The sequence below is a fragment of the Rutidosis leptorrhynchoides genome, chromosome 10, assembly GCF_046630445.1.
Source record: "Rutidosis leptorrhynchoides isolate AG116_Rl617_1_P2 chromosome 10, CSIRO_AGI_Rlap_v1, whole genome shotgun sequence".
NCBI classification, from domain to species: domain Eukaryota; kingdom Viridiplantae; phylum Streptophyta; class Magnoliopsida; order Asterales; family Asteraceae; genus Rutidosis; species Rutidosis leptorrhynchoides.
Window position 1 is genome coordinate 66,858,184 of NC_092342.1, and position 23,265 is coordinate 66,881,448.

General features: G+C 33.3%; 9 pseudogenes; all 9 read left to right on the forward strand.

Moving 5' to 3' along the window:
• The first annotated feature begins 2,551 nt into the window (after positions 1 to 2,551).
• On the forward strand, positions 2,552 to 4,592 carry LOC139870344 (origin of replication complex subunit 2-like; annotated as a pseudogene).
• Positions 4,593 to 4,900: 308 nt separating this feature from the next.
• LOC139870345 (origin of replication complex subunit 2-like) lies at positions 4,901 to 6,917 on the forward strand (annotated as a pseudogene).
• Positions 6,918 to 7,217: 300 nt separating this feature from the next.
• On the forward strand, positions 7,218 to 9,229 carry LOC139870346 (origin of replication complex subunit 2-like; annotated as a pseudogene).
• Positions 9,230 to 9,529: 300 nt separating this feature from the next.
• Positions 9,530 to 11,544, forward strand: LOC139870347 (origin of replication complex subunit 2-like; annotated as a pseudogene).
• A 288-nt stretch (positions 11,545 to 11,832) lies between these two features.
• On the forward strand, positions 11,833 to 13,848 carry LOC139870348 (origin of replication complex subunit 2-like; annotated as a pseudogene).
• A 300-nt stretch (positions 13,849 to 14,148) lies between these two features.
• Positions 14,149 to 16,163, forward strand: LOC139870350 (origin of replication complex subunit 2-like; annotated as a pseudogene).
• A 300-nt stretch (positions 16,164 to 16,463) lies between these two features.
• On the forward strand, positions 16,464 to 18,536 carry LOC139870351 (origin of replication complex subunit 2-like; annotated as a pseudogene).
• A 192-nt stretch (positions 18,537 to 18,728) lies between these two features.
• Positions 18,729 to 20,745, forward strand: LOC139870352 (origin of replication complex subunit 2-like; annotated as a pseudogene).
• A 300-nt stretch (positions 20,746 to 21,045) lies between these two features.
• LOC139870353 (origin of replication complex subunit 2-like) lies at positions 21,046 to 23,063 on the forward strand (annotated as a pseudogene).
• Positions 23,064 to 23,265: the final 202 nt, after the last annotated feature.

Here is a 23,265-nt window from a genome sequence, read left to right on the forward strand (position 1 = left end):
CATGTCGTCGACTTCTTATAACCCATCACTGGGTTCTAATCCTTTTCACTAGCGGACTAGCCTACTATCATTAGGTTAGCATTTATTTTTAATATCCAGTTCATTTTCGATCCAATTTGAAGTCAAGATCATTTTATATAGGTATAACAAAAAAAACTTGAACCCAATGGAAAAATCTGAAACCCGATGTTTTTCGACCAAGTTTGGGCCGATTAAATAGGTCTAGGGCCGGGTAAATAGGTCTAGGGCCGGGTATGAGGATAGTTTTTAATTTTTCCCCGGGTCCGGGTCCGAGGATGATTTAAGACACTAACCCGATTACCCGGCCATATACTCGGCCCGTAAACCCGATAACCCGTTCCGTAAATCCAATTACCCGACCCGAATACCAAAAAACAAAAGACTCGGATACCCTAGAGAAAACCCATTTACTCGATAATTCGTAAGTAAATGGGGACCTGGATGCCCGTGGTGAAACCCGTTTACACGCTAGTTAGTAATTAAATTGGGACCCGATGGGTCCGGATCCAGGTTTGAGACTAATTTTTTAATCGGGTTCGGGATAGGGATTACCTAAACCCGGCCCGATGCCATCCCTAATTTCAGGTCACTTGCTTTGTTGTCCATTTTAATAGCCGACTTTTTGCTCGTTTGTAATGCAGCTCGTTCAGAATCTCACGAAAACATAAAAATGAAAGTTATAGTACTATGAATCACGAACGTTTGTGCTTTTAAATCGTTTAATTCCGAGTTCGTATGAGAGATATACAATTAAAACTTTAACAATGCGCTCGATTAGTAAAATCACCACGTTTTAGCATCTTACGTTCTAAATCTCCACATCTCCATAAACTTAAGATACACAAAAATATATCCAAGTAATTTGCTTTAATAAATAAAGGGTATGTGTTAGAAAACGGGTAAGAAACAGATAATCTGGTTCTTGAATCGTGAAACACTTTTCAATTAAGTAACTTTCGCTTCACAAGCCTCAGGCTTACACGAAATCTCAGCTGGGATAAGACAATCACAAATTTTGTTTTCAGACAAGGAGAAATCAAAATCAATTATTATAGAGTATGTATGTTTATGTGTATGTTTTTTGAATGAATACGGTATGTCCATAGACCGAAAAATTAATCAGTTATAACAATTTTCATGAAGAGATGCAAGTCTTTATTTTTGAGGGAAAATCGGTTGACTAAAAGATATATTCTGTTTGGCATAAAAATATGTTGGAACACAACATTTTGATATAAATTATTGTGCCTTTAAATTACCTCAGCTAGGGGGGTTGTCCCTTGACCTCGCAAGGGGGCGTGACCCACTTGACCCCGCAATTTACGCGACAATTACTAGCCAACTCTTACGAACATTACTTCAAACTTTTCGAACCCATTGTTAAATATAACTAGCTAACTCTTGCCGTTAAAAAAAAAAACTAGCTAACTCTTGCATTCAAGCAAATCCAAATTAATCGAAATGAATGTTTAATGACACTAAAATCACCAACAGTATGTTTGACAAAACTAGCTTGTAGATGGTAACTTGTAACTGATATCTCGTAGTTGTTAGCTTCTTATATGTGTTAAGGTTTTGGAAAAGTAGCTGAAATTGTTAAAATAAATAGTAAAATGACAAAAAATAAAATTAAATTAAGAGCTTTTTAAAACTAAAGTTCAACAAGCTTTTAACTTTTTCCTTTTCTCAAAAAGCTTTGAACTTTTATAATTGAAAAACTTTTTACTTGAGCTTTTTCAAAAAAGCTAAAAGATTAAAAAAATAGGTTAAAAATATCTTGTTGTCAAGTGCTCAAAGTGTACAATTTCACAATTCAAAACACATCATTAGTCACGTCTAACCCATCAGTGTTAAAGTGAGAAGTGAAGACATACTTGGTAATAGTCTAACCTAGTAGTTTCTAAAGATTTACGAAAAAAACCCAAACGTATGTACCACGCACAATTTACACATAACCGATGAATATATATTTATAATACTTGTTTATTTCAAAGAAACATTGCTGTGAAAATGGTTATTAGTAATTGTTTTTATTAAGTTGTAGGTGATTTTTGAGTGGATATCGATAAACATAGGAGTAGAAAAATATATTACCTTAAAAATATGACAATTTGTAAAAGAGGGAGGTCTTAAGTCATAACATTTTCTTTTTGGAATTCGAAAACTGCAGGATCTTCGAGCTGAGTTGTCTAAGATCGAGCCAAAGCACGAGAAAGAAATTTCTTTGTTGATAAGTAGTTAAAAAAGTACAAAGTTTGAAATATTGATGCCGTACTACTTTACAAGGATGAATAGTAAAAACCAAAATGTAAAAATTTAGAATTGAGCAAACCTAAACTTGTAAATTACATAAAAAGCTACTACCAGTACTTAAGTCTGCAATACTCCGTGTTACTTTTAGCGGGAAAATTGGCGGGAAAATTAGTGTAGTTAGGGCACAATCACGGAAAACGCAACTCGTATTCCTTACCAAATTGATCATCTGCTATTCTCATTGCAAGTGGAGAGATATATTTTAGTTTCATCTAAAATGAATGAAAATGATATCGATGAAGAGGAATTTGAATTCTCAAGATACTATTTTTTATCAAAAGTATCTGGAAAATCGGGGAAGAAATCAGCTCGTAAACTATCAGAAATCGATCTCGTTGATGAACAGGTTATTATATAATAATCTCAATTATTTCATTATTTTTGTAATTTAGCTTAATTTTAATCTTTTCTACAACCTTCTTATAAATGCTATATATAATATAATATAAATATAATATATAATATAATATAAATATAATATATAATATATACTCATCTACTCCGATGAATATATATTTATAATACTTGTTTATTTCAAAGAAACATTGCTGTGAAAATGGTTATTAGTAATTGTTTTTATTAAGTTGTAGGAGATTTTTGAGTGCATATCGATAAACATAGGAGTAGAAAAATATATTACCTTAAAAATATGACAATTTGTAAAAGAGGGAGGTCTTAAGTCATAACATTTTCTTTTTGGAATTCGAAAACTGCAGCATCTTCGAGCTGTGTTGTCTAAGATCGAGCCAAAACACGAGAAAGAAATTGCTTTGTTGATAAGTAGTTACAAAAGTTTGTATAATGAGTGGGTTTTTGAGTTGAGGTATGTATATATTCTTAATTCATATGTTGTTAATCTTCCCCTGTTTGAAAAAGAGGTTCATTCAATTCAGTCTTGTTGTTAAATAAATGAAAAATGGAAAATCATTGAAATGTCCTTTTGTAACTGAATGCAGGTATGGTTTTGGTCTTTTGATGTATGGTTTTGGATCTAAGAAGAGTTTGATTGAAGATTTTGCCGCAACATCCTTAACTGATTATAGCTTGATTGTTGTTAATGGTTATCTTCAGTCAATTAATCTTAAACAGGTATGTTGTTTAAATTACATAACTGCAAATGTAACATCAGACATTTTTGTTTACTTTTTTTTTTCTTATCATCCTAATTGTGTTCACCTTTGTGATTAATTGTTGTGGATCAGATAATACACTCTTATCAATCATCAGTTACATAACATGATGTTTTGCTAATTTGCTTTCCTTGATGGGTATATGCAGTTTACTTGTATTTATCTACCTTTTAATAAATGACAAATATGCAGATAGCTACAGCAATGGCTGAAGTATTATGGGATCAACTGAAAGCGTATTCAAGATCGTCTTCTGGGGGCTTGCAAAAAGATCAACAACCTTTTAATTCTCAGTCAATGGATGATCTTATTTCATTTCTTGATGGGCCCCACGCAGCAGAAAACGAATGCTTAGTCTGTCTTGTCATTTACAATATTGATGGGCTCGGGTTGCGAGATTCTGATAGTCAGCATCTTTTGGCAAGAATTGCTGCTTGTTCTCATGTTCGCATTGTTGCTTTTATAGACCATGTGAATGCACCTCTTTGTAAGTGAAATCCATCTAATTAATTTAATAAAGCTAGATAATGGTCTATTAATAGGTAAATGGGTCATAATTGCTATGTTTATTTGGAACTGATTGTGTAAGATAATAACATTGACAGTGTGGGACAAGAAAATGGTTCATGTATAGTTCAATTGGTGTTGGCATCATGTTCCTACCATTTGCTCCTTACAACGTCGAAGGCGTGTTTCATTCTCTTTTACTTGCTCATGGTGGAACATCACAAAGTGTCAAGACGGCCTCGATCGTCTTACAGAGTTTGACACCGAATGCTCAAAGCGTCTTCAAAGTTCTTGCAGAACATCAATTAGCCCATCCTGATGAAGAAGGTACCCTTTTAATATCTTCTTTATGGTAAAAGGTGGCAAAATAAGTGGGTTGGGTAGCAGATCAAAACAGGTTTGGATCAGAACAGTTTAACATTTTTAATGTGTGATCATATATTGAAAAGCTTTTTTTGGTTATATTTAGGAATGCTCATTGATGCGTTGTTCACAAGTTGTAGAGAGCGGTTTCTGGTGAGTAGCCAGGTCACACTGAATTTCCATTTGACAGTATTCAAAGATCACGAACTGGTCAAGATAAGAAGACACTCTGATGGATAGGACTGCCAACTCGTTTAACCTAAGGTAGTACCAAGTACAAAGTTTGAAATATTGATGTCGTACTACTTTACAAGGATGAATAGTAAAAACCAAAATGTAAAAATTGAGAATTGAGCAAACTAGGGGGACTAAACTTGTAAATTACATAAAAAGCTACTACCAGTACTTAAGTCTGCAATACTCCGTGTTACTTTTAGCGGGAAAATTGGAGGGAAAATTAGTGTAGTTAGGGCACAATCACGGAAAACGCAACTCGTATTCCTTACCAAATTGATCTTCTGCTATTCTCATTGCAAGTGCAGAGATATATTTTAGTTTCATCTAAAATGGATGAAAATGATATCGATGAAAAGGAATTTGAATTCTCAAGAAACTATTTTTTATAAAAAGTATCTGGAAAATCGGGGAAGAAATCAGCTCGTAAACTATCAGAAATCGATCTCGTTGATGAACAGGTTATTATATAATAATCTCAATTATTTCATTATTTTTGTAATTTAGTTTAATTTTAATCTTTTCTACAACCTTCTTATAAATCCTATATATAAAATAATATAAATATAATATATAATATATACTCGTCTACTCCGATGAATATATATTTATAATACTTGTTTATTTCAAAGAAACATTGATGTGAAAATGGTTATTAGTAATTGTTTTTATTAAGTTGTAGGTGAATTTTGAGTGCATATCGATAAACATAGGAGTAGAAAAATATATTACCTTAAAAATATGATAATTTGTAAAAGAAGGAGGTCTTAAGTCATAACATTTTCTTTTTGGAATTCGAAAACCGCAGGATCTTCGAGCTGAGTTGTCTAAGATCGAGCCAAAGCACGAGAAAGAAATTGCTTTGTTGATAAGTAGTTACAAAAGTTTGTATAATGAGTGGGTTTTTGAGTTGAGGTATGTATATATTCTTAATTCATATGTTGTTAATCTTCCCCTGTTTGAAAAAGAGGTTCATTCAATTCAGTCTTGTGGTTAAATAAATGAAAGATGGAAAATCATTGAAATGTCCTTTTGTAACTGAATGCAGGTATGGTTTTGGTCTTTTGATGTATGGTTTTGGATCTAAGAAGAGTTTGATTGAAGATTTTGCCGCAACATCCTTAACTGATTATAGCGTGATTGTTGTTAATGGTTATCTTCAGTCAATTAATCTTAAACAAGTATGTTGTTTAAATTACATAACTGCAAATGTAACATCGGACATTTTTGTTTACTTTTTTTTTTCCTTATCATCCTAATTGTGTTCACCTTTGTGATTAATTGTTGTGGATCAGATAATACACTCTTATCAATCATCAGTTACATAGCATGATGTCTTGCTAATTTGCTTTCCTTGATGGGTATATGCAGTTTACTTGTATTTATCTACCTTTTAATGAAGGACAAATATGCAGGTAGCTACAACAATGGTTGAAGTATTATGGGATCAACTGAAAGCGTGTTCAAGATCGTCTTCTAGGGGCTTGCAAAAAGATCAACAACCTTTTAATTCTCGGTCAATGGATGATCTTATTGCATTTCTTGATGGGCCCCACGCAGCAGAAAACGAATGCTTAGTCTGTCTTGTCATTCACAATATTGATGGGTATGGGTTGCGAGATTCTGATAGTCAGCATCTTTTGGCAAGAATTGCTGCTTGTTCTCATGTTCGCATTGTTGCTTCTATAGAACATGTGAATGCACCTCTTTGTAAGTGAAATCCATCTAATTAATTTAATAAAACTAGATAATGGTCTATTAATAGGTAAATGGGTCATAATTACTATGTTTATTTGGAACTGATTGTGTAAGAAAATAACATTGACAGTGTGGGACAAGAAAATGGTTCATGTACAGTTCAATTGGTGTTGGCATCATGTTCCGACATTTGCTCCTTACAACGTCGAAGGCGTGTTTCATCCTCTTATACTTGCTCATGGTGGAAAATCACAAAGTGTCAAGACGGCCTCGATCGCCTTACAGAGTCTGACACCAAATGCTCAAAGCGTCTTCAAAGTTCTTGCAGAACATCAATTAGCCCATCCTAATGAAGAAGGTACCCTTTTAATATCTTCTTTATGGTTAAAGGTGGCAAAATAAGTGGGTTGGGTAGCAGATCAAAACAGGTTTAGATCAGAACGGTTTAATATTTTTAATGTGTGATCATATATTGAAAAGCTTTTTTGGTTATATTTAGGAATGCCCATTGATGCGTTGTTCACAAGTTGTGAAGAGCGGTTTCTGGTGAGTAGCCAGGTCACACTGAATTCCCATTTGACAGAATTCAAAGATCACGAACTGGTCAAGATAAGAAGACACTCTGATGGACAGGACTGCCAACTCGTTTAACCTAAGGTAGTACCAAGTACAAAGTTTGAAATATTGATGCCGTACTACTTTACAAGGATGAATAGTTAAAACCAAAACGTAAAAATTTAGAATTGAGCAAACCTAAACTTGTAAATTACATAAAAAGCTACTACCAGTATTTAAGTCTGCAATACTCCGTGTTACTTTTAGCGGGAAAATTGGCGGGAAAATTAGTGTAGTTAGGGCACAATCACGGAAAACGCAACTCATTTTCCTAACCAAATTGATCTTCTGCTATTCTCATTGCAAGTGCAGAGATATATTTTAGTTTCATCTAAAATGGATGAAAATGATATCGATGAAGAGGAATTTGAATTCTCAAGACACTATTTTTTTTTAACAAAAGTATCTGGAAAATCAGGGAAGAAATCTGCTCGTAAACTATCAGAAATCGATCTCGTTGATGAACAGGTTATTATATAATAATCTCAATTATTTCATTATTTTTGTAATTTAGTTTAATTTTAATCTTTTCTACAACCTTCTTATAAATCCTATATATAATATAATATAAATATAATATATACTCATCTACTCCGATGAATATATATTTATAATACTTGTTTATTTCAAAGAAACATTGCTGTGAAAATGGTTATTAGTAATTGTTTTTATTAAGTTGTAGGTGATTTTTGAGTGCATATCGATAAACAGAGGATTAGAAAAATATATTACCTTAAAAATATGATAATTTGTAAAAGAGGGAGGTCTTAAGTCATAACATTTTCTTTTTGGAATTCGAAAACTGCAGGATCTTCGAGCTAAGTTGTCTAAGATAGAGCCAAAGCATGAGAAAGAAATTGCTTTGTTGATAAGTAGTTACAAAAGTTTGTATAATGAGTGGGTTTTTGAGTTGAGGTATGTATATATTCTTAATTCATATGTTGTTAATCTTCCCCTGATTGAAAAAGAGGTTCATTCAATTCAGTCTTGTTGTTAAATAAATGAAAGATGGAAAATCATTGAAATGTCCTTTTGTAACTGAATGCAGGTATGGTTTTGGTCTTTTGATGTATGGTTTTAGATCTAAGAAGAGTTTGATTGAAGATTTTGCCGCAACATCCTTAACTGATTATAGCGTGATTGTTGTTAATGGTTATCTTCAGTCAATTATTCTTAAACAGGTATGTTGTTTAAATTACATAACTGCGAATGTAACATCGGACATTTTTGTTTACTTTTTTTTCTTATCATCCTAATTGTGTTCACCTTTGTGATTAATTGTTGTGGATCAGATAATACACTCTTATCAATCATCAGTTACATAATGCGATGTCTTTCTAATTTACTTTCCTTGATGGGTATATGCAGTTTACTTGTATTTATCTACCTTTTAATGAAGGACAAATATGCAGGTAGCTACAGCAATGGCTGAAGTATTATGGGATCAACTGAAAGCGTGTTCAAGATCGTCTTCTGGGGGCTTGCAAAAAGATCAACAACCTTTTAATTCTACGTCAATGGATGATCTTATTGCATTTCTTGATGGGCCCCATGCAGCAGAAAACGAATGCTTAGTCTGTCTTGTCATTCACAATATTGATGGGCCCGGGTTGCGAGATTCTGATAGTCAGCATCTTTTGGCAAGAATTGCTGCTTGTTCTCATGTTCGCATTGTTGCTTCTATAGACCATGTGAATGCACCTCTTTGTAAGTGAAATCCATCTAATTAATTTAATAAAACTAGATAATGGTCTATTAATAGGTAAATGGGTCATAATTGCTATGTTTATTTGGAACTGGTTGTGTAAGATAATAACATTGACAGTGTGGGACAAGAAAATGGTCCATGTACAGTTCAATTGGTGTTGGCATCATGTTCCTACATTTTCTCCTTTTAATGTCGAAGGCGTGTTTCATCCTCTTATACTTGCTCATGGTGAAACATCACAAAGTGTCAAGACGGCCTCGATCGTCTTACAGAGTTTGACACCGAATGCGCAAAGCGTCTTCAAAGTTCTTGCAGAACATTAATTAGCCCATCCTGATGAAGAAGGTACCCTTTTAATATTTTTTTATGGTTAAAGGTGGCAAAATAAGTGGGTTGGGTAGCAGATCAAAATAGGTTTGGATCAGAACGGTTTAATATTTTAAATGTGTGATCATATATTGAAAAAAGCTTTTTTTGGTTATATTTATTAATGCCCATTGATGTGCTGTTCACAAGTTGTGAAGAGCGGTTTCTGGTGAGTAGCCAGGTCACACTGAATTCCCATGTAACAGAATTCAAAGATCACGAACTGATCAAGATAAGAAGACACTCTGATGGACAGGACTGCCAACTTGTTTAACCTAAGGTGGTACCAAGTACAAAGTTTGAAATATTGATGCCGTACTACTTTACAAGGATGAATAGTAAAAACCAAAACGTAAAAATTTAGAATTGAGCAAACCGAAACTTGTAAATTACATAAAAAGCTACTACTAGTACTTAAGTCTGCAATACTCCGTGTTACTTTTTGCGGGAAAATTGGCGGGAAAATTAGTGTAGTTAGGGCACAATCACGGAAAACACAACTCGTATTCCTTACCAAATTGATCATCTGCTATTCTCATTGCAAGTGCAGAGATATATTTTAGTTTCATCTAAAATGGATGAAAATGATATCGATGAAGAGGAATTTGAATTCTCAAGATACTATTTTTTATCAAAAGTATCTGGAAAATCGGGGAAGAAATCAGCTCGTAAACTATCAGAAATCGATCTCGTTGATGAACAGGTTATTATATAATAATCTCAATTATTTCATTATTTTTGTAATTTAGTTTAATTTTAAACTTTTCTAAAACCTCCTTATAAATGCTATATATAATATAATATAATATATAATATATAATATATACTCATCTACTTCGATGAATATATATTTATAATACTTGTTTATTTCAAACAAACATTGGTGTTAAAATGGTTATTAGTAATTGTTTTTATTAAGTTATAGGTGATTTTTGAGTGCATATCGATAAACATAGGAGTAGAAAAATATATTACCTTAAAAATATGATAATTTGTAAAAGAGGGACGTCTTAAGTCATAACATTTTCTTTTTGGAATTCGATAACTGCAGGATCTTCGAGCTGAGTTGTCTAAGATCGAGCCAAAGCACGAGAAAGAAATTGCTTTGTTGATAAGTAGTTACAAAAGTTTGTATAATGAGTGGGTTTTTGAGTTGAGGTATGTATATATTCTTAATTCATATGTTGTTAATCTTCCCCTGTTTGAAAAAGAGGTTCATTCAATTCAGTCTTGTTGTTAAATAAATGAAAGATGGAAAATCATTGAAGTGTCCTTTTGTAACTGAATGCAGATATGGTTTTGGTCTTTTGATGTATGGTTTTGGATCTAAGAAGAGTTTGATGGAAAAATTTTGCCGCAACATCCTTAACTGATTATAGCGTGATTGTTGTTAATGGTTATCTTCAGTCAATTAATCTTAAACAGGTATGTTGTTTAAATTACATAATTGCAAATGTAACATCAGACATTTTTGTTTACTTTTTTTTTCTTATCATCCTAATTGTGTTCACCTTTGTGGTAAATTGTTGTAGATCAGATAATACACTCTTATCAATCATCAGTTACATAACATGATGTCTTGCTAATTTGCTTTCCTTGATGGGTATATGTAGTTTACTTGTATTTATCTACCTTTTAATGAAGGACAAATATGCAGGTAGATACAGCAATGGCTGAAGTATTATGGGATCAACTGAAAGCGTTTTCAAGATCGTCTTCTGGGGGCTTGCAAAAAGATCAACAACCTTTTAATTCTCGGTCAATGTATGATCTTATTGCATTTATTGATGGGCCCCACGTAGCAGAAAACGAATGCTTAGTCTGTCTTGTCATTCACAATATTGATGGGCCCGGGTTGCGAGATTCTAATAGTCAGCATCTTTTGGCAAGAATTGCTGCTTGTTCTCATGTTCGCATTGTTGCTTCTATAGACCATGTGAATGCACCTCTTTGTAAGTGAAATCCATCTAATTAATTTAATAAAACTAGATAATGGTCTATTAATAGGTAAATGGTCATAATTGCTATGTTTATTTGGAACTGATTGTGTAAGATAATAACATTGACAGTGTGGGACAAGAAAATGGTCCATGTACAGTTCAATTGGTGTTGGCATCATGTTCCTACATTTTCTCCTTACAACGTCGAAGGCGTGTTTCATCCTCTTATACTTGGTCATGGTGGAACATCACAAAGTGTCAAGCTGGCCTCGATCGTCTTACAGAGTTTTACACCGAATGCTCAAAGCGTCTTCAAAGTTCTTGCAGAACATCAATTAGCCCATCCTGATGAAGAAGGTACCCTTTTAATATCTTCTTTATGGTTAAAGGTGGCAAAATAAGTGGGTTGGGTAGCAGATCAAAACAGGTTTGGATCAGAACGGTTTAATATTTTTAATGTGTGATCATATATTGGAAGATTTTTTGGTTATATTTAGTAATGCCCATTGATGCGTTGTTCAAAAGTTGTGAAGAGCGGTTTATGGTGAGTAGCCAGGTCACACTGAATTCCCATTTGATAGAATTCAAAGATCACGAACTGGTCAAGATAAGAAGACACTCTGATGGACATGACTGCCAACTCGTTTAACCTAAGGTAGTACCAAGTACAAAGTTTGAAATATTGATGCCGTACTACTTTACAAGGATGAATAGTAAAAACCAAAACGTAAAAATTGAGAATTGAGCAAACCTAAACTTGTAAATTACATAAAAAGCTACTACCAGTAATTAAGTCTGCAATACTCCGTGTTACTTTTAGCGGGAAAATTAGTGTAGTTAGGGCACAATCACGGAAAACGCAACTCGTATTCCTTACCAAATTGATCATCCGCTATTCTCATTGCAAGTGCAGAGATATATTTTAGTTTCATCTAAAATGGATGAAAATGATATCGATGAAGAGGAATTTGAATTCTCAAGATACTATTTTTATCAAAATTATCTGGAAAATCGGGGAAGAAATCAGCTCGCAAACTATCAGAAATCGATCTCGTTGATGAACAGGTTATTATATAATAATCTCAATTATTTCATTATTTTTGTAATTTAGTTTAATTTTAATCTTTTCTACAACCTTCTTATAAATGCTATATATAATATAATATAAATATAATATATAATATATACTCATCTACTCCGATGAATATATATTTATAATACTTATTTATTTCAAATAAACATTTCTGTGAAAATGGTTATTAGTAATTGTTTTTATTAAGTTGTAGGTGATTTTTGAGTGCATATCGATAAACATAGGAGTAGAAAAATATATTACCTTAAAAATATGACAATTTGTAAAAGAGGGAGGTCTTAAGTCATAACATTTTCTTTTTGGAATTCGAAAACTGCAGGATCTTTGAGCTGAGTTGTCTAAGATCGAGCCAAAGCACGAGAAAGAAATTGCTTTGTTGATAACTAGTTAAAAAAGTTTGTATAATGAGTGGGTTTTTGAGTTGAGGTATGTATATATTCTTAATTCATATGTTGTTAATCTTCCCCTGTTTGAAAAAGAGGTTCATTCAATTCAGTCTTGTTGTTAAATAAATGAAAGATGGAAAATCATTGAAATGTCCTTTTGTAACTGAATGCAGGTATGGTTTTGGTCTTTTGATGTATGGTTTTGGATCTAAGAAGAGTTTGATTGAAGATTTTGCCACAACATCCTTAACTGATTATAGCGTGATTGTTGTTAATGGTTATCTTCAGTCAATTAATCTTAAACAGGTATGTTGTTTAAATTACATAACTGCAAATGTAACATCGGACATTTTTGTTTACTTTTTTTTTTCTTATCATCCTAATTGTGTTCACCTTTGTGATTAATTGTTGTGGATCAGATAATACACTCTTATCAATCCTCAGTTACATAACATGATGTCTTGCTAATTTGCTTTCCTTGATGGGTATATGCAGTTTACTTGTATTTATCTACCTTTTAATGAAGGACAAATATGCAGGTAGCTACAGCAATGGCTGAAGTATTATGGGATCAACTGAAAGCGTGTTCAAGATCGTCTTCTGGGGGCTTGCAAAAAGACTAACAACCATTTAATTCTCGGTCAACGGATGATCTTATTGCATTTCTTGATGGGCCCCACGCAGCAGAAAATGAATGCTTAGTCTGTCTTGTCATTCACAATATTGATGGGCCCGGGTTGCGAGATTCTGATAGTCAGCATCTTTTGCCAAGAATTGCTGCTTGTTCTCATGTTCGCATTGTTGCTTCTGTAGACCATGTGAATGCACCTCTTTGTAAGTGAAATCCATCTAATTAATTTAATAAAACTAGATAATGGTCTATTAATAGGTAAATGGGTCATAATTGCTATGTTTATTTGGAACTGATTGTGTAAGATAATAACATTGACAGTGTGGGACAAGAAAATGGTCCATGTACAGTTCAATTGGTGTTGGCATCATGTTCCTACATTTGCTCCTTACAACGTCGAAGGCATGTTTCATCCTCTTATACTTGCTCATGGTGGAACATCACAAAGTGTCAAGACGGCGTCGATCGTCTTACAGAGTTTGACACCGAATGCTCAAATTGTCTTCAAAGTTCTTGCAGAACATCAATTAGCCCATCCTGATGAAGAAGGTACCCTTTTAATATCTTCTTTATGGTTAAAGGTGGCAAAATAAGTGGGTTGGGTAGCAGATCAAAACAGGTTTGGATCAGAACGGTTTAATATTTTTAATGTGTGATCATATATTGAAAAGCTTTTTTTGGTTATATTTAGGAATGCCCATTGATGCGTTGTTCACAAGTTGTAGAGAGCGGTTTCTGGTGAGTAGCTAGGTCACACTGAATTCCCATTTGACAGAATTCAAAGATCACGAACTGGTCAAGATAAGAAGACATTCTGATGGACAGGACTGCCAACTCGTTTAACCTATGGTAGTCCCAAGTACAAAGTTTGAAATATTGATGTCGTACTACTTTACAAGGATGAATAGTAAAAACCAAAACGTAAAAATTGAGAATTGAGCAAACCTAAACTTGTAAATTACATAAAAAGCTACTACCAGTACTTAAGTCTGCAATACTCCGTGTTACTTTTAGCGGGAAAATTGGCGGGAAAATTAGTGTAGTTAGGGCACAATCACGGAAAACGCAACTCGTATTCCTTATCAAATTGATCTTCTGCTATTCTCATTGCAAGTGCAGAGATATATTTTAGTTTCATCTAAAATGGATGAAAATGATATCGATGAAGAGGAATTTGAATTCTCAAGATACTATTTTTTATCAAAAGTATCTTGAAAATCGGGGAAGAAATCAGCTCGTAAACTATCATAAATCGATCTCGTTGATGAACAGGTTATTATATAATAATCTCAATTATTTCATTATTTTTGTAATTTAGTGTAATTTTAATCTTTTCTACAACCTTCTTATAAATGCTATATATAATATAATATAAATATAATATATAATATATACTCATCTACTCCGATGAATATATATTTATAATACTTGTTTATTTCAAAGAAACATTGGTGTGAAAATGGTTATTAGTAATTGTTTTTATTAAGTTTTAGGTGACTTTTGAGTGCATATCGATAAACATAGGAGTAGAAAAATATATTACCTTAAAAATATGACAATTTGTAAAAGAGGGAGGTCTTAAGTCATAACATTTTCTTTTTGGAATTCGAAAACTGCAGGATCTTTGAGCTGAGTTGTCTAAGATTGAGCCAAAGCACGAGAAATAAATTGCTTTGTTGATAAGTAGTTAAAAAAGTTTGTATAATGAGTGGGTTTTTGAGCTGAGGTATGTATATATTCTTAATTCATATGTTGTTAATCTTCCCCTGTTTGAAAAAGAGGTTCATTCAATTCAGTCTTGTTGTTAAATAAATGAAAGATGGAAAATCATTGAAATGTCCTTTTGTAACTGAATGCAGGTATGGTTTTGGTCTTTTGATGTATGGTTTTGGATCTAAGAAGAGTTTGATTGAAGATTTTGCCGCAACATCCTTAACTGATTATAGCGTGATTGTTGTTAATGGTTATCTTCTTTCAATTAATCTTAAACATGTATGTTGTTTAAATTACATAACTGCAAATGTAACATCGGACATTTTTGTTTACTTTTTTTCTTCTTATCATCCTAATTGTGTTCACCTTTGTGATTAATTGTTGTGGATCAGATAATACACTCTTATCAATCATCAGTTACAATACATGATGTCTTGCTAATTTGCTTTCCTTGATGGGTATATGCAGTTTACTTGTATTTATCTACCTTTTAATGAAGGACAAATATGCAGGTAGCTACAGCAATGGCTGAAGTATTATGGGATCAACTGAAAGCGTGTTCCAGATCGTCTTCTGGGGGCTTGCAAAAAGATCAACAACCTTTTAATTCTCGGTCAATGGATGATCTTATTGCATTTCTTGATGGGCCCCACACAGCAGATAACAAATGGTTAGTCTGTCTTGTCATTCACAATATTGATGGGCCCGGGTTGCGAGATTCTGATAGTCAGCATCTTTTGGCAAGAATTGCTGCTTGTTCTCATGTTCGCATTGTTGCTTCTATAGACCATGTGAATGCACCTCTTTGTAAGTGAAATCCATCTAATTAATTTAATAAAACTAGATATGGTCTATTAATAGGTAAATGGTCATAATTGCTATGTTTATTTGGAACTGATTGTGTAAGATAATAACATTGACAGTGTGGGACAAGAAAATGGTCCATGTACAGTTCAATTGGTGTTGGCATCATGTTCCTACATTTTCTCCTTACAACGTCGAAGGCGTGTTTCATCCTCTTATACTTGCTCATGGTGGAACATCACAAAGTGTCAAGACGGCCTCGATCGTCTTACAGAGTTTGACACCGAATGCTCAAAGCGTTTTCAAAGTTCTTGCAGAACATCAATTAGCCCATCCTGATGAAGAAGGTACCCTTTTAATATCTTCTTTATGGTTAAAGGTGGCAAAATAAGTGGGTTGGGTAGCAGATCAAAACAGGTTTGGATCAGAACGGTTTAATATTTTTAATGTGTGATCATATATTGAAAAACTTTTTTTGTTTATATTTAGGAATGCCCATCGATGCGTTGTTCACAAGTTGTAGAGAGCGGTTTCTGGTGAGTAGCCTGGTCACACTGAATTCCCATTTGACAGAACTCAAAGATCATGAACTGGTCAAGATAAGAAGACACTCTGATGGACAGGACTGCCAACTCGTTTAACCTATAGTAGTACCAAGTACAAAGTTTGAAATATTGATGCCGTACTACTTTACAAGGATGAATAGTAAAAACCAAAACGTAAAAATTGAGAATTGAGAAAACCTAAACTTGTAAATTACATAAAAAGCTACTACCAGTACTTAAGTCTGCAATACTCCAGGTTACTTTTAGCGGGAAAATTGGCGGGAAAATTAGTGTAGTTTGGGCACAATCACGGAAAACGCAACTCGTATTCCTTACCAAATTGATCTTCTGCTATTCTCATTGCAAGTGCAGAGATATATTTTAGTTTCATCTAAAATGGATGAAAATGATATCGATGAAGAGGAATTTGAATTCTCAAGACACTATTTTTTATCAAAAGTATCTGGAAAATCGGGGAAGAAATCAGCTCGTAAACTATCAGAAATCGATCTCGTTGATGAACAGGTTATTATATAATAATCTCAATTATTTCATTATTTTTGTAATTTAGTTTAATTTTAATCTTTTCTACAACCTTCTTATAAATGCTATTTATAATATAATATTAATATAATATATAATATATACTCATCTACTCCGATGAATATATATTTATAATACTTGTTTATTTCAAAGAAACATTGGTGTGAAGATGGTTATTAGTAATTGTTTTTATTAAGTTGTAGGTGATTTTTGAGTGCATATCGATAAACATAGGAGTAGAAAAATATATTACCTTAAAAATATGACAATTTGTAAAAGAGGGAGGTCTTAAGTCATAACATTTTCTTTTTAGAATTCGAAAACTGCAGGATCTTCTAGCTGAGTTGTCTAAATTGCTTTATTGATAAGTAGTTAAAAAAGTTTGTATAATGAGTGGGTTTTTGAGTTGAGGTATGTATATATTCTTAATTCATATGTTGTTAATCTTCCCCTGTTTGAAAAAGAGGTTCATTCAATTCAGTCTTGTTGTTAAATAAATGAAAGATGGAAAATCATTGAAATGTCCTTTTGTAACTGAATGCAGGTATGGTTTTGGTCTTTTGATGTATGGTTTTGGATCTAAGAAGAGTTTGATTGAAGATTTTGCCGCAACATCCTTAACTTATTATAGCGTGATTGTTGTTAATGGTTATCTTTAGTCAATTAATCTTAAACAGGTATGTTGTTTAAATTACATAACTGCAAATGTAACATCGGACATTTTTGTTTACTTTTTTTTTCTTATCATCCTAATTGTGTTCACCTTTGTGATTAATTGTTGTGGATCAGATAAAATCATCAGTTACATAACATGATGTCTTGCTAATTTGCTTTCCTTGATGGGTATATGCAGTTTACTCGTATTTATCTACCTTTTAATGAAGGACCAATATGCAGGTAGCTACAGCGATGGCTGAAAGTATTATGGGATCAACTGAAAGCGTGTTCAAGATCGTCTTCTGGGGGCTTGCAAAAAGATTAACAACCTTTTAATTCTCTGTCAATGGTTGATCTTATTGCATTTCTTTATGGGCCCCACGCAGCAGAAAACGAATGCTTAGTCTGTCTTGTCATTCACAATATTGATGGGCCCGGGTTGCGAGATTCTGATAGTCAGCATCTTCTGGCAAGAATCACTGCTTGCTCTCATGTTCGCATTGTTGCTTCTATAGACCATGTGAATGCACCTCTTTGTAAGTGAAATTCATCTAATAGACAAATAATTCATTCATGATTTAAAAAGATATGTAAATGGGTCATAATTGCTACGTTTATTTGAAACTGATTATGTAACATAATAACATTGACAGTGTGGGACAAGAAAATGGTTCATGTACAATTCAATTGGTGTTGGCATCATGTTCCTACATTTGCTCCGTACAACGTTGAAGGCGTGTTCCATCCGCTTATGCTTGCTCATAGAGGAACATCACAAAGTGTCAAGACGGCCTCGATCGTCTTACAGAGTTTGACGCCAAATGCTCATAGCGTCTTCAAAGTTCTTGCAGAACATCAATTAGCCCATCCTGATGAAGAAGGTACCCTTTTAATATCTTCTTTATGGTTAAAGGTGGCAAAATAAGTGGGTTGGGTAGCAGATCAAAACATGTTTGGATCAGAACGGTTTAATATTTTTAATGTGTGATCATATATTGAAAGATTTTTTGGTTATATTTAGTAATGCCCATTGATGCGTTGTTCACAAGTTGTGAAGAGCGGTTTATGGTGAGTAGCCAGGTCACACTGAATTCCCATTTGACAGAATTCAAAGATCACGAACTGGTCAAGATAAGAAGACACTCTGATGGACAGGACTGCCAACTCTTTTAACCTAAGGTAGTACCAAGTACAAAGTTTGAAATATTGATGTCGTACTACTTTACAAGGATGAATAGTAAAAACCAAAACGTAAAAATTGAGAATTGAGCAAACCTAAACTTGTAAATTACATAAAAAGCTACTACCAGCACTTAAGTCTGCAATACTCCGTGTAACTTTAAGCGGGAAAATTAGTGTAGTTAGGGCACAATCACGGAAAACGCAACTCGTATTCCTTACCAAATTGATCATCTGCTATTCTCATTGCAAGTGCAGAGATATATTTTAGTTTCATCTAAAATGGATGAAAATGATATCGATGAAGAGGAATTTGAATTCTCAAGATACTATTTTTTATCAAAATTATCTGGAAAATCGGGGAAGAAATCAGCTCGTAAACTATCAGAAATCGATCTCGTTGATGAACAGGTTATTATATAATAATCTCAATTATTTCATTATTTTTGTAATTTAGTTTAATTTTAATCTTTTCTACAACCTTCTTATAAATGCTATATATAATATAATATAAATATAATATATAATATATACTCATCTACTCCGATGAATATATATTTATAATACTTGTTTATTTTAAAGAAACATTGCTGTGAAAATGGTTATTAGTAATTGTTTTTATTAAGTTGTAGGTGATTTTTGAGTGCATATCGATAAACATAGGAGTAGAAAAATATATTACCTTAAAAATATGACAATTTGTAAAAAGAGGGAGGTCTTAAGTCATAACATTTTCTTTTTGGAATTCGAAAACTGCAGGATCTTCGAGCTGAGTTGTCTAAGATCGAGCCAAAGCACGAGAAAGAAATTGCTTTGTTGATAACTAGTTAAAAAAGTTTGTATAATGCGTGGGTTTTTGAGTTGAGGTATGTATATATTCTTAATTCATATGTTGTTAATCTTTCCCTGTTTGAAAAAGAGGTTCATTCAATTCAGTCTTGTTGTTAAATAAATGAAAGATGGAAAATCATTGAAATGTCCTTTTGTAACTGAATGCAGGTATGGTTTTGGTCTTTTGATGTATGGTTTTGGATCTAAGAAGAGTTTGATTGAAGATTTTGCCACAACATCCTTAACTGATTATAGCGTGATTGTTGTTAATGGTTATCTTCAGTCAATTAATCTTAAACAGGTATGTTGTTTAAATTACATAACTGCAAATGTAACATCGGACATTTTTGTTTACTTTTTTTCTTCTTATCATCCTAATTGTGTTCACCTTTGTGATTAATTGTTGTGGATCAGATAATACACTCTTATCAATCATCAGTTACATAACATGATGTCTTGCTAATTTGCTTTCCTTGATGGGTATATGCAGTTTACTTGTATTTATCTACCTTTTAATGAAGGACAAATATGCAGGTAGCTACAGCAATGGCTGAAGTATTATGGGATCAACTGAAAGCGTGTTCAAGGTCGTCTTCTGGGGGCTTGCAAAAATATCAACAACCTTTTAATTCTACGTCAATGGATGATGTTATTGCATTTCTTGATGGGCCCCATGCAGCAGAAAACGAATGCTTAGTCTGTCTTGTCATTCACAATATTGATGGGCCCGGGTTGCGAGATTCCGATAGTCAGCATCTTTTGGCAAGAATTGCTGCTTGTTCTCATGTTCGCATTGTTGCTTCTATAGACCATGTGAATGCACCTCTTTGTAAGTGAAATCCATCTAATTAATTTAATAAAACTAGATAATGGTCTATTAATAGGTAAATGGTCATAATTGCTATGTTTATTTGGAACTGATTGTGTAAGATAATAACATTGACAGTGTGGGACAAGAAAATGATCCATGTACAGTTCAATTGGTGTTGGCATCATGTTCCTACATTTGCTCCTTACAACGTCGAAGGCGTGTTTCATCCTCTTATACTTGGTCATGGTGGAACATCACAAAGTGTCAAGCCGGCCTCGATCGTCTTACAGAGTTTTACACCGAATGCTCAAAGCGTCTTCAAAGTTCTTGCAGAACATCAATTAGCCCATCCTGATGAAGAAGGTACCCTTTTAATATCTTCTTTATGGTTAAAGGTGGCAAAATAAGTGGGTTGGGTAGCAGATCAAAACAGGTTTGGATCAGAACGGTTTAATATTTTTAATGTGTGATCATATATTGAAAAACTTTTTTTGGTTATATTTAGGAATGCCCATTGATGCGTTGTTCACAAGTTGTAGAGAGCGGTTTCTGGTGAGTAGCCAGGTCACACTGAATTCCCATTTGATAGAATTCAAAGATCACGAACTGGTCAATATAAGAAGACACTCTGATGGACAGGACTGCCAACTCGTTTAACCTATGGTAGTACCAAGTACAAAGTTTGAAATATTGATGCCGTACTACTTTACAAGGATGAATAGTAAAAACCAAAACGTAAAAATTGAGAATTGAGCAAACCTAAACTTGTAAATTACATAAAAAGCTACTACCAGTACTTAAGTCTGTAATACTCCGTGTTACTTTTAGCGGGAAAATTGGCGGGAAAATTAGTGTAGTTAGGGCACAATCACGGAAAACGCAACTCGTATTCCTTACCAAATTGATCTTCTGCTATTCTCATTGCAAGTGCAGAGATATATTTTAGTTTCATCTAAAATGGATGAAAATGATATCAATGAAGAGGAATTTGAATTCTCAAGACACTATTTTTTATCAAAAGTATCTGGAAAATCGGGGAAGAAATCAGCTCGTAAACTATCAGAAATCGATCTCGTTGATGAACAGGTTATTATATAATAATCTCAATTATTTCATTATTTTTGTAATTTAGTTTAATTTTAATCTTTTCTACAACCTTCTTATAAATGCTATATATAATATAATATATAATATAATATATAATATATACTCATCTACTCCGATGAATATATATTTATAACACTTGTTTATTTCAAAGAAACATTGGTGTGAAAATGGTTATTAGTAATTGTTTTTATTAAGTTGTAGGTGATTTTTGAGTGCATATCGATAAACATAGGAGTAGAAAAATATATTACCTTAAAAATATGACAATTTGTAAAAGAGGGAGGTCTTAAGTCATAACATTTTCTTTTTGGAATTCGAAAACTGCAGGATCTTCGAGCTGAGTTGTCTAAGATCGAGCCAAAGCACGAGAAAGAAATTGCTTTGTTGATAAGTAGTTAAAAAAGTTTGTATAATGAGTGGGTTTTTGAGTTGAGGTATGTATATATTCTTAATTCATATGTTGTTAATCTTCCCCTGTTTGAAAAAGAGGTTCATTCAATTCAGTCTTGTTGTTAAATAAATGAAAGATGGAAAATCATTGAAATGTCCTTTTGTAACTGAATGCAGGTATGGTTTTGGTCTTTTGATGTATGATTTTGGATCTAAGAAGAGTTTGATTGAAGATTTTGCCGCAACATCCTTAACTGATTATAGCGTGATTGTTGTTAATGGTTATCTTCAGTCAATTAATCTTAAACAGGTATGTTGTTTAAATTACATAACTGCAAATGTAACATCGGACATTTTTGTTTACTTTTTTTTCTTCTTATCATCCTAATTGTGTTCACCTTTGTGATTAATTGTTGTGGATCAGATAATACACTCTTATCAATCATCATTTACAATACATGATGTCTTGCTAATTTGCTTTCCTTGATGGGTATATGCAGTTTACTTGTATTTATCTACCTTTTAATGAAGGACAAATATGCAGGTAGCTACAGCAATGGCTGAAGTATTATGGGATCAACTGAAAGCGTGTTCAAGATCGTCTTCTGGGGGCTTGCAAAAAGATCAACAACCTTTTAATTCTCGGTCAATGGATGATCTTATTTCATTTCTTGATGGGCCCCACGCAGCAGATAACGAATGCTTAGTCTGTTTTGTCATTCACAATATTGGTGGGCCCGGGTTGCGAGATTCTAATAGTCAGCATCTTTTGGCAAGAATTGCTGCTTGTTCTCATGTTCTCATTGTTGCTTCTATAGACCATGTGAATGCACCTCTTTGTAAGTGAAATCCATCTAATTAATTTAATAAAACTAGATAATGGTCTATTAATAGGTAAATGGTCATAATTGCTATGTTTATTTGGAACTGATTGTGTAAGATAATAACATTGACAGTGTGGGACAAGAAAATGATCCATGTACAGTTCAATTGGTGTTGGCATCATGTTCCTACATTTGCTCCTTACAACGTCGAAGGCGTGTTTCATCCTCTTATACTTGGTCATGGTGGAACATCACAAAGTGTCAAGCCGGCCTCGATCGTCTTACAGAGTTTTACACCGAATGCTCAAAGCGTCTTCAAAGTTCTTGCAGAACATCAATTAGCCCATCCTGATGAAGAAGGTACCCTTTTAATATCTTCTTTATGGTTAAAGGTGGCAAAATAAGTGGGTTGGGTAGCAGATCAAAACAGGTTTGGATCAGAACGGTTTAATATTTTTAATGTGTGATCATATATTGAAAAACTTTTTTTGGTTATATTTAGGAATGCCCATTGATGCGTTGTTCACAAGTTGTAGAGAGCGGTTTCTGGTGAGTAGCCAGGTCACACTGAATTCCCATTTGACAGAATTCAAAGATCACGAACTGGTCAATATAAGAAGACACTCTGATGGACATGACTGCCAACTCGTTTAACCTATGGTAGTACCAAGTACAAAGTTTGAAATATTGATGCCGTACTACTTTACAAGGATGAATAGTAAAAACCAAAACGTAAAAATTGAGAATTGAGCAAACCTAAACTTGTAAATTACATAAAAAGCTACTACCAGTACTTAAGTCTGTAATACTCCGGGTTACTTTTAGCGGGAAAATTGGCGGGAAAATTAGTGTAGTT